The sequence below is a fragment of the Bufo gargarizans genome, chromosome 1 (genome assembly GCF_014858855.1).
Source record: "Bufo gargarizans isolate SCDJY-AF-19 chromosome 1, ASM1485885v1, whole genome shotgun sequence".
In the NCBI taxonomy this organism is placed as follows: domain Eukaryota; kingdom Metazoa; phylum Chordata; class Amphibia; order Anura; family Bufonidae; genus Bufo; species Bufo gargarizans.
Genome location: NC_058080.1, coordinates 363,459,076 through 363,470,368, shown reverse-complemented (window position 1 = coordinate 363,470,368; position 11,293 = coordinate 363,459,076). Strand labels below are relative to the sequence as shown.

The following is an 11,293-nucleotide window of genomic DNA, read 5'->3' as shown; positions in this document are numbered from 1 at the left end:
ATGGTGTTAGGGTCAATTTTGACCCATATATATTTACTTCAATAAAATAGCCAAAAGTCTTTTTTTTTTTTTTTTTTTTTTTTTTTTTTAACATAAAACGTTCATAAACAATGAAAAGCAAGTAATAATACAAAATGTAGACTTGCAAGGTCAAACAAACAGCACACAATCAAGCAAGGCAAACCAATAGAAATCAAGTACTAGTTTCAAAGCATCTTTGTGCAAGAACTTGCATGTGTTTGTGTGGGTGTTTTTAGATGCATGTGGGGCAAAAGCTGACACTTTTAGCATGTTCTTTGCAGATATATTTTTTACAGTGGAAGCATAATGTGTCTTTCTGTCCTTATTGCTGGGGCAGACCTGACACCTTTCTTTTAGAATCAGATGGCATCACTGGAGTTGTGGCTGTGCTGGTTGATGTTGAGGCAAGGCTAGATGATGATGAGGATGCTGGCACTGATTCTCTTTGTGTTGTTGATGGTGTGGATGGAGTGCTTGATGAACTCTGCATCTGTCTGATCATGGCTGCAGCGATTGGATCTCGAGACACCCGTTTCCTTTGCTCAATGTGTGCCTTGACAAGGGAACTTCCTAGCTCCTCGAGAAATATTCTCCGCTTGTTATTTTTTTTGTGTTCCAACCTGGGTGGATGTGGGTCCATAACACAAATGCATTGTATGCAGACACAACTAGGATGTTATAAAACACAGCCATCGGCCATCTGGTCATTCAATGACAAGTATAGGTAGCAGTCAGCTTGTCTAGGTTGTCCACTCCTCCTTTGTTTTTATTGTAATCCAGGATAATTGTGGGCTTTTTGTCACTTCTTGATGACACAGCTGCATCTTTGTGAAAAGTGGACATAAGTATCACATTTTTTTTGGGGGGGGGGGGGGGGAACAATATGAAACAACAGTGGTGGTGTCTGTAAAATCTAATTTTGAAGAAAGCGGAGCTCTGTCCTTCACCTGCAAAATTTCAGTGTGCAGCTCGGGTTTATTTTTTTTATTGTGCCTACCATGGTGAGTTTCCTCCTGAGAAGTTCTTGTCCAAGGTCATAGCTGGTAAAAAAAAATTGTCACACGTGATATTGTGACCCTGCAGTCCAGTAGTCAAATCAAGGACTACACGTTGTCCTTGTTTTTTCTCAGGGCTGCCACTTTCGGGTTTGCCGGTGTAAATCTGTAGGTTCCATGCATAGCTTGTTTTTGCATCATAGGCTGCCCAGATTTTTATGCCATATTTGCCTGGCTTACTGGGCATATACTGCCGGAAGGGGCAATTTCCACGGAAAGGGATCAAACGTTCATCTACTGTTACCTAAGGCCCAGGGTTAAACATTAGTGGAAGGAGCTGAACCCATTTCTCCCAGACATCCCTTATGGGAGCAAGCTTGTCAGATTTTGCTCTAGTATCTCTGTTGTCAAATCTGAAAACTCTTGATATCATTCGAAAGGTGTGAAGTGACATTGTTGCTGGGAAGATTTATCTGCCTCTTGACTTGTCCCAAAGACTATCAGTGGCCTCATTATAGGATCTGTACACTCCAGCGAGAAGAAGAACACCAATATAAGCATCTAGGCATTCCTCATTTATGTCATTCCACATGTTGCCATGGACTTTTTTTTCCTTCAAGGTTTGTCATTGCAATGATCACTTTTTTTTAGTGACAATGGCACGAACAGTTCAAAACATGTTTTGATGTCACTTACTCTCGTCACAGCAAACCTTGTGATCCCAGGGGTCATTTTGATTACATCTGCAGCAGCTGCCCTGCCATGTAAGTCAGGAGGTTCTGAACTCCAACAGATCTTACCACTTTTGGATTTGAATGTTTCAGCAGGAACAGCAGCAGGTTCAGCACTGGTGGCCTCCTCATTAGACTCATCAGATGTGTCTGTGTATTCTGGTTGATACTTTACTTCATCTTCTGCCTCAGAAACCTGCTCATCCATATCGCTATGCTGCTCTGTGTCCTCTGCCTCATTTTCATCCAAGATATAATCCAGTATTTGGCTTTCTGTAAATCTTCTCACTCTTGCATGCTGCATATTGGAGATGATTACTCTGCAAGTCAGCAACTCTGAAATGTATTGGTCCTATGTTTCTTTACTTTATTTAGAGAAGCAGACAAGCAGGCAAAGAGATAGGCCCCTCCCTAACTACAGCCACAGGGCTGAGAGGTGATTGGCTGTCAGTGTTACTAAGCAGAGAGAGTGTTTATGATTTCAGTTTTGTCACTTATTAGTGTCCTATAATCCTATATTATAACTGGGTCAGAATTGACCCTAACATCATAAAGGTCTTAATTTTCACCACAGTATTTTATAATTTAGTGAAAGGGATTATTTTTCTATTACATTGTTTAAATAGAGGTTCCTGACAAAGTAAAAAAATCTTGATGCAATAAATAAATTTATGCGATACTTATAGACATTCAAAACCTGAAAACGGGTCGGTTCTGACCCTAACATAAGAGGAGGGATAACTGGTGTTTTTAGTGCACTAACAGGATTGCACTGTCACAATAATTAATTTATTATGAATTTTACAGATACTGTTTTTTGAGTGTTATGTTGGTCCGGTGTTGCATTTAACATCCTCACTGCAGGCGCTATCAAGGTGGTACAAAGCCGCTTGCTAGCGATACGGACTTACAACTACCCTGCCAATAAGTGATACGAATTTACAGTTACCTTGCTATTTGTTGCCTTATGTCTGATGCCGTGCTGCTATTTTTAAGGACTATAAGTGACTGAGTGTCTTTGAAATTATGCAAATCATCTGAGCTGCTGCGCATACATATCCAGCTGATTTATGAACTTATCTGCCACCTATTAGGATCACTGGTGTCTTTAGTGCACCAATAGGATTACACTGTCACAATATTTATTATGAATTTTACAGATACTGTTTTTTGAGTGTTATTCTAAGGTTACCATTTTGAACTGTTTTAATTAATTAAATTTAGTGGCTTAATATCTTGAGGTGTGCCCAGTCTTTTATATATTGCTGTTACACTTTTCAGAGTAGTGGGGTGATACTACTCGACTGTGGGCACCCCGGTTGGTGGTCACACAAACTTGTGCGTCTGACTACCTCTGATTTTATTGCATAATGTACTTTGCCACATCTTTGGGCGATTTGCGCTTTGTACATTGTCCCATGGGGAAGGAGAGGTTTGTCCTATAAAGGTAAAAAAAAATCACCGGTAAGCAAAAAAGTTTACGTTCTGTTCAAAAAGTTAAATAAAGTTTATATGTTCCGTTCAAATGTTAGCCCAGAGGCTGAACGGAAAAAAAAAAAATCTCATTACCTGTATGCTCAATATAAGGAGAATTGCAGAAACTCCTAATGCTGGCCATACATGTAATGATTGCGGAGACCCTCAAATGCCAGGGCAGTACAAACACCCCACAAATGACCCCATTTTGGAAAGAAGACATCCCAAGGTATTCGCTGAGGGGCATATTGAGTCCATGAAAGATTGAAATTTTTGTCCCAAGTTAGAGGAAAGGGAGACTTTGTAAGAAAAAAACAAAAAAAATCAATTTCCGCTAACTTGTGCCAAAAAAAATACAAAATTTATGAACTCGCCATGCCCCTCATTGAATACCTTGGGGTGTCTTCTTTCCAAAATGGGGTCACATGTGGGGTATTTATACTGCCCTGGCATTTTAGGGGCCCTAAAGCGTGAGAAGAAGTCTGGTATCCAAATGTCTAAAAATGCCCTCCTAAAAGGAATTTGGGCCCCTTTGCGCATCTAGGCTGCAAAAAAGTGTCACACATGTGGTATCGCCGTACTCGGTAGAAGTTGGGGATTGTGTTTTGGGGTGTCATTTTACATATACCCATGCTGGGTGAGATAAATATCTTGGTCAAATGCCAACTTTGTATAAAAAAAATGGGAAAAATTGTCTTTTGCTGAGATATTTCTCTCACCCAGCATGTAAAAAGACACCCCAAAAAAAATTGCCCTACTTCTTCTGAGTATGGCGATACCAGATGTGTAGTATGGCGATACCAGATGTGTAATATGGTGATACCAGATTTGCAGCCTAGGTGGGCAAAGGGGCCCACATTCCAAAGAGAATGGGCCCACATTCCAAAGAGCACCTATCGGATTTCACAGGCCATTTTTTACAGATTTTTGATTTCAAACTACTTCTCACGCATTAGGGCCCATAAAATGCCAGGGCAGTATAACTACCCCACAAGTGACCCCATTTTGGAAAGAAAACACCCCTAGGTATTCTGTGAGGGGCATGGCAAGTTTCTAGAATTTTATATTTTTTGTCACAAATTAGCGGAAAATGATTCTTTTTTTTGTTTCTTACAAAGTCTCATATTCCACTAACTGTGACAAATAATAAAAACTTCCATGAACTCACTATGCCCATCACGAAATACCTTGGGGTGTCTTCTTTCCAAAATGGGGTCACTTGTGGGGTAGTTATACTGCCCTGGCATTTTAGGGGCCACCTAGGCTGCAAAAAAGTGTCACACATGTGGTATCGCCGTACTCAGGAGAAGTTGGGGAATGTGTTTTGGGGTGTCATTTTACATATACCCATACCATGGGTGAGATAAATATTTTGGCAAAAGACAACTTTTCCCATTTTTTTATGCAAAGTTGGCATTTGACCAAGATATTTATCTCACACAGCATGGGTATATGTAAAATGACACTCCAAAACATATTCCCCAACTTCTCCTGAGTACGGCGATACCACATGTGTGACACTTTTTTGCAGCCTAGGTGGGCAAAGGGGCCTACATTCCAAAGAGCACCTTTCGGATTTTACAGGCCATTTTTTACAGATTTTGATTTCAAACTACTTTGCACGCATTTGGGCCCCAAAAATGCCAGGGCAGTATAACTACCCCACAAGTGACCCCATTTTGGAAAGAAGACACCCCAACGTATTTCATGATGGGCATAGTGAGTTCATGGAAGTTTTTATTTTTTGTCACAAGTTAGTGGAATATGAGACTTTGTAAGGAAAAAAATAAAATAAAAAAATTCATCATTTTCCACCAACTTGTGATAAAAAGTTCTATGAACTCACTATGCCCATCAGCGAATACTTTAGGGTGTCTACTTTCCGAAATGGGGTTATTTGTGTGGTTTTTCTACTGTCTGGGCATTGTAGAACCTCAGGAAACATGACAGGTGCTCAGAAAGTCAGAGCTGCTTCAAAAAGCGGAAATTCACATTTTTGTACCATAGTTTGTAAACGCTATAACTTTTACCCACGCCATTTTTTATTTTTTTTTACCCAAAGACATGTAGAACAATAAATTTAGAGAAAAATTTATATATAGATATCGTTTTAAAAAAAAAAATTACAACTGAAAGTGAAAAATGTAATTTTTTGGGAAAAATGTCGTTAAATTTCGATTAATAACAAAAAACTAAAAATGGCAGCAGCAATGAAATACCACCAAATGAAAGCTCTATTAGTAAGGAGAAAAGGAGGTAAAATTCATTTGGGTGGTAAGTTGCATGACCGAGCAATAAATGGTGAAAGTAGTGTAGTGCAGAATTGTAAAAAGTGGTCTGGTTATTAAGGGTGTTTAAGCTAGGGGGGCTGGGGTGGTTAAGGTGAAACATATTGACTCAAATTTATGAATCGTTAATGTCTAACGATAATATTTTTTCCCCTTGGTCCTAACGGCAGCACAGATGGGGTTAACCACCCCTCCTGGACTGGTAAGACCGGCGGAATTATTAATGAACCCAAGTGAATTATACAATTAAACAATTAAATACCCCCTATAAAGGAGGAAACTACCCCCAGCCCACTGTGTTGTAGCAAGAGAAAACTAAACTTTCTAGGGTGGGATCTTTGTGTGCTGCTGTTAGGACTAAGGGAAAACAAATTATTGTTAGAAATTAACGATTCCCTTACGTCCTACCAGCAGCACAGATGTGGAGATAGCAAGAAGAACCCCCTAGGGAGGGCCCTCATGCCTGGCAGAAATCTTAGAAGGACCCGGCCTTGAAAAAATATGGTATAGGGCAGGGATGGCCAACCTGAGGCTCTCCAGCTGTTGCAAAACTACAACTCCCAGCATGCCCACACTGCCTATAGCTATCAGTCTACAGCAAAGCATGGTGGAAATTGTAGTGTTACAACAGCTGGAGAGCCACAGGTTGGCCATCCCTGGTATAGGGCTTGTGTGCTGAGAGAGCTTGAAGCTCCGAGACCCCCTTGGCCGAAGTCACTGCAAGAAGAACAGCAAGCTTCCATGTGCCGAACTTGAAATCCACCTCCTCCAAAGGGGGGAGATGCTAACCCCTTGAGGACTACTGATAAATCCCATTGAGGAATGGGTCTCAGTACTGTAGGCTTTAATCTTTCAGCTCCCTTAAGGAACAGTTTGATGAGCGGGTCCTGAGGAAAAAACCTGTTGAGGCAGGCTGAGATGGCTGAAACTTGAACCCTCAGAGTAGATGAAGCAAGGCCTTTGTCAAGGCCGTCTTGCAGGAACTGAAGGATGGCGGAGAGGGGCGGATCTGCAGATGCCACCTCCCTTGAAGTACACAAGGATGAGAATATCTTTATAATCCTTGAGTAGGCTCTCTTGGTAGAGTCCGCTCTTGAATGAGACAGCGTTCTCAGGACCGACTCTGAAAGCCCTTCTACTCTGGGAAGGGACTGATCAACCTCCAGGCTGTCAGGTGGAATCTGTGCAGATGTAAGCAGAGGTGAATATCCCATGACACCAGGGTCTGCTGAGGGGGGAGCCTCCAATGTTGCCCTCGACTTATCTGGGTGAGCTGGGTAAACAAGGATCTCTTTGGCCCAAACTGTATGATGCCTATCACCGAGGCCTGATCCTGATGGAATCCTTCCGGAATCATGGAAAACGGAGGGAAGATGTAAGCCAGCCTGAACCTCCAGGATATTGACAGAGCATCTATTGCCAGGGGGTTGTTCTCCCTGTTAAGGGAGCAAAACCTCCCCACCTTGGTGTTGAACTTTGTTGCCATGAGATCCACCTCTGGCATCCCCCACTTGAGGACTATCTGCTTAACTATCTCTGGATGTAAAGACCACTCCATTGTTGGAAGACCGCTGCTCAGCCAATCCGTTATCATATTGAGGGAGCCTCGAATGTGGATCAAAGATAAATGGGACAGGTTTGACTGCCCAATCCAGAATCACCCCGATCTCTGATAGGAGGGGAAGTGATCTTGTGCCTCCCTGCTTGTTGATGTAAAATACTGCAGTCATATTGTCTGACTGGACTTTCACAGCTTTGCCCCGGATCTGAGGGTTGAAGTGAAGTAGGGCTAGCCGGATAGCTCGAATCTCACAGAGATTGGATGAGAGCAGCTGCTCCTGAGGAGACCAGGTTTAGTGAACTGGAGAGTCGTCTAGGTGAGTGCCCCAGCCTACTTGGGACCCATCTGTTGTCAATATGATCCAGGTTGGCTGGGTCATAGACTTCCCGTCTAAAAGATGGATCCACCATCTGAGGGAATACCGAGTTCGCCAAGACGGGGCACAGGGAGTTTAGCCCGGCAGGGCTGCCATTCCATTTGGAGAGGACCTCCGACTGTAGAGGGTGGAGGTGCCACAGAGCCCAAGGGACTGCTTCCGCAGACGCTGACATGAGCCCCAACATCTTCATGAGAGTCCGAATTGGGACTCGTCCGATTTGTATCCGGGATCTTTCTGGAGGCAACTGGAGAGACATCCCAACGGAGTCGATTATGAAGCCTAGATATCTTACTGAAGTTGACTGGCTCTCGTTCGACTTCTGCCAGTTGATGATCCAAACTAACCGGAACAGAATGAGCTTGCTACATGAAGATGCTGGGATAGGACCGCCGGAGAAGAGGCTTTCAAAAGACAATTGTCCAGATAAGTGATGGTCAGTCCCTGAAGTCTTAAAGCCACCACCACAGAATCCACCACCTTGGTAAAAGTGTGAGGGGCAGAAAAAATGCCAAAAGGAAGGGCAAGAAACTGAAGGTGTCTGGTTACACCTGATTTCTGGACCGCAATCCTGAGATATTTCCTGGAAGCTGGATGGATCGGAATGTGCAGATATGCATCCTTGAGGTCCAGGGTTGCCATCATGTCCCCAGGCTGAGAACGTGAACCACTGACCTGATGGTTTCCAAACGAAACTTCACCTTCCTTATATAACGATTGAAACCCCTCAGATTGATAATCATCCGGAGATCTCCTGACGCTTTGGGAACCAGAAAAACTGGTGAATAGATCCCTAAACCCCGTTCCCCTGCCGGAACCTCCTCCAGAGCCCCCTTGCAGATGTAATCCTGAATATAGGCCTCCAGAACCGACTGCTTGGGAGCTTGTAAGAGCTTGGTCTTGATGAACTTGTCTGGAGGAAGAGAGATGATATTGATCAAATAACCTTCGGAGATGATATTCAGGACCCAGGGATCCGAACTATTTTGGATCCAACTCTCTTTGAAGTGGGAGAGACGGCCCCCGACAGGTAGATGAGGCAGAGAAAAGGGGAAGCTTTCTGACAGGAGTAACAGGAGTCATCCAAGAGCCTCGAGGAGGCCCGTAGTCAGGAGGTAGCTCTTTTTTCTTTGGTTCCTCCATGAGAGCGCCTCGAACCCCTTCGCTGCACTCCCCAGTCCCTTCGAGATCTTGACTGCTGACCAGACCTACCCCCACTGTCCTGTCTGCCCCGCCCTCGAAAGGTCTGTTGAGGAAGACTTCCCCTTTTTTATCTGATAGGCCTTCCATAATTTTATCAAGTTGGGCTCAAAGGGAAAGCCACATAAATTGAATTTAGAAGAGTTGTCAGCGACCCAAGGCTTAAGCCATAAGGGCCTACGGGCTACTGACACAAGGGCCATGGATTTGACCGCTAATTTTAGCTGAAGCTGCGCGGTATCGTACAGGAAATCTCTTGCCAGGTTAATGGTCTTGAAGGCACCCAGTATGTCGTCACGAGACACCTTTTGATCCATGTCAGTCTGAATCTGGTGCAGGCGAGTCCAGAGGAACGTAGAGACCTTGGTAGCAGCAATGGCTGTAGAAGCGGATGCTGCGGCTGCCGTGTAGCCTCTTCTTAGCGTGCACTCTGCTCTCCTCTCAAGGGGATCCTGCAGACTAGACCCATAGTCTGCTGAAACCAGAGTGCGTCTGGACAATTTGGCTATTGCTATGTCCACCTTGGGAATGGAACCCCACGATTCCAACAAGGACTTAGCCATAGGGAACACATCGGTCAAATTTTTTTTAGTTAGAACCAGACCCTTCTCAGGTTTCTTCCACTCTGTACGCACGACAGAGAGGAGGGTCTCATCCGCTTTAAAGACACGTGGTGTCCGAATAGCGGGATTGGAAGGGTCTCCCGGGTCAACATCATGGTCCCTCGACCTGATGGACTTGAGTAGTCTCAGTTTTTTTTCTGGAGAAAAGAAACACTAGGTAAGCTCCTCCTCCTCTGAGGAGGAAGAAACTAAGGATACCACAGAAGGTCTCTCCACCGGAGCAGGTCTCCATAGGCGTCTGGACAGGAGCAGGAGGCTTTTCATCAATCAAGTTCATGACTCTCCTGAGGGATCCATCCACATAGCTTTTCACCCATGAATGTATATCCTGCATGGTAGGTTAACCAGAAGGTTGGACGATCGGACGGCAGCTGTCACACCTAGAGTAGGGATAGCAAACCTCCAAAGGAGTGCTACAATCGTAGCAAGATAAATGCTTCAGGATCCCGCGGAGAAGACATCACTGTGGGAGGAAAAGACAATAAGATATTTGTATAGTAAAACAAATGTTACTAAGCAGAAAGGTAAGAGGCACACCGGAGGTAGCAGAAGAAAGGTTATCCAAGAACAAAAGGCACCTATAAGCAGAAAAAAATACCAGCTTATAAGGGACTTTGGAACTTCGCTGTGAAGCATGTGCAGCCAGAGACTGAGCTGGAGCACAATGCTTCCTTAAATAGACTAAACCGAGAAGAAAAATTCCGCCCCTAGGCAGGGGAAAAAATAACCAAACTTTATGGAACACTTATAAATATAAGAAATTCTACCTAGCAGGGCATAGAAGAAAGTAACAAAAATCCTCCTAACAGGAGGAAGAAGAAAATATTATCCCCAGCGACCATGAGTTGCGGCGCGAGGAATACCCGGAATTGACGTCAGACGCCATTACGACCTCACATCCAGAAGATGGCAGCGCCCATCAGCCGCGGAAAACCGGACCCAGGATGCCGCCGAGAGGAACAAAACAAGGTGCGATAGCATGGTGCCAACAGCCAGTGAGCTGCCGGAACCGAAAACCAAAGAACCAGTGCCTGAAAAAAAAAAATCCCTGAAAAAGGGGGCGGTCACCGCCAGTCCACCTGTCCGGGGGGACAGAAAAAAACACAGTGGGCTGGGGGTGGTTCCCTCCTTTATAGGGCAGAGAAAAAAGGGGGTCAGTCAGCACATCCCAAAGCGCAGGGGCACGTTGCTATGGCTGAGAACAAGACTGTTAAACAAAACAAGGAATGCAACAGCTCACTGCAAACCAAATAAAGTACAAAATTGCATCATAATATCAATTGCTAAACTAATAAGTTAGAGATACTTGGCAAATCGTTTTGTACAAAATTATTTGAGCCCGTCTGCCGAACGTCAAGGCAATCTCTAGTTAGACGGGTTCCTAACACTAAATATATCTGTTATGTGCCATAGCGGCTATCATACAATTCAGAAAGTGGAACCTGCACTTTCTGAATTGTATGATAGCCGCTATGGCACATAACAGATATATTTAGTGTTAGGAACCCGTCTAACTAGAGATTGCCTTGACGTTCGGCAGACGGGCTCAAATAATTTTGTACAAAACGATTTGCCAAGTATCTCTAACTTATTAGTTCCCTCCTTTATAGGGGGTATTTAATTGTTTAATTGTATAATTTACTTGGGCTCTGTAACGGACCGTTTCAGCAGACAAGGGGTTAAGATCCGTTTAGGCGATATGCCCCTTTCCGAGAGACAGGCACAGCTACTGCAGAACACCAACCTCCCGAACTGGATACAAAATAGCACTCCAAACTGGAACCTCGCAAATGGCTGTCAGCAGGCGAACAGGAAAAGCATTCAGTCGGCTTACACTCCTGGCAATCAGTCTCCAACAGCATACAGGGAATCCCCCCAATAACCAGACAAGGCTCCGTGTTGAGGGTCAAGCAGTGCTCTGACTGTACTTCAAGTACAGCCTCTTTTATTGATAAAAAACAAACATAGTACTGCCCACAGGGTTTTGAAATCCAACCAATCAGTAATTCACAACACACACAA

The 11,293-nt window shown here is 44.0% G+C and overlaps 1 pseudogene; it reads right to left on the bottom strand.

Moving 5' to 3' along the window:
- Positions 1–343: 343 nt before the first annotated feature.
- On the bottom strand, positions 344–2,051 carry LOC122927297 (annotated as a pseudogene).
- Between the last annotated feature and the right edge of the window lie 9,242 nt (positions 2,052–11,293).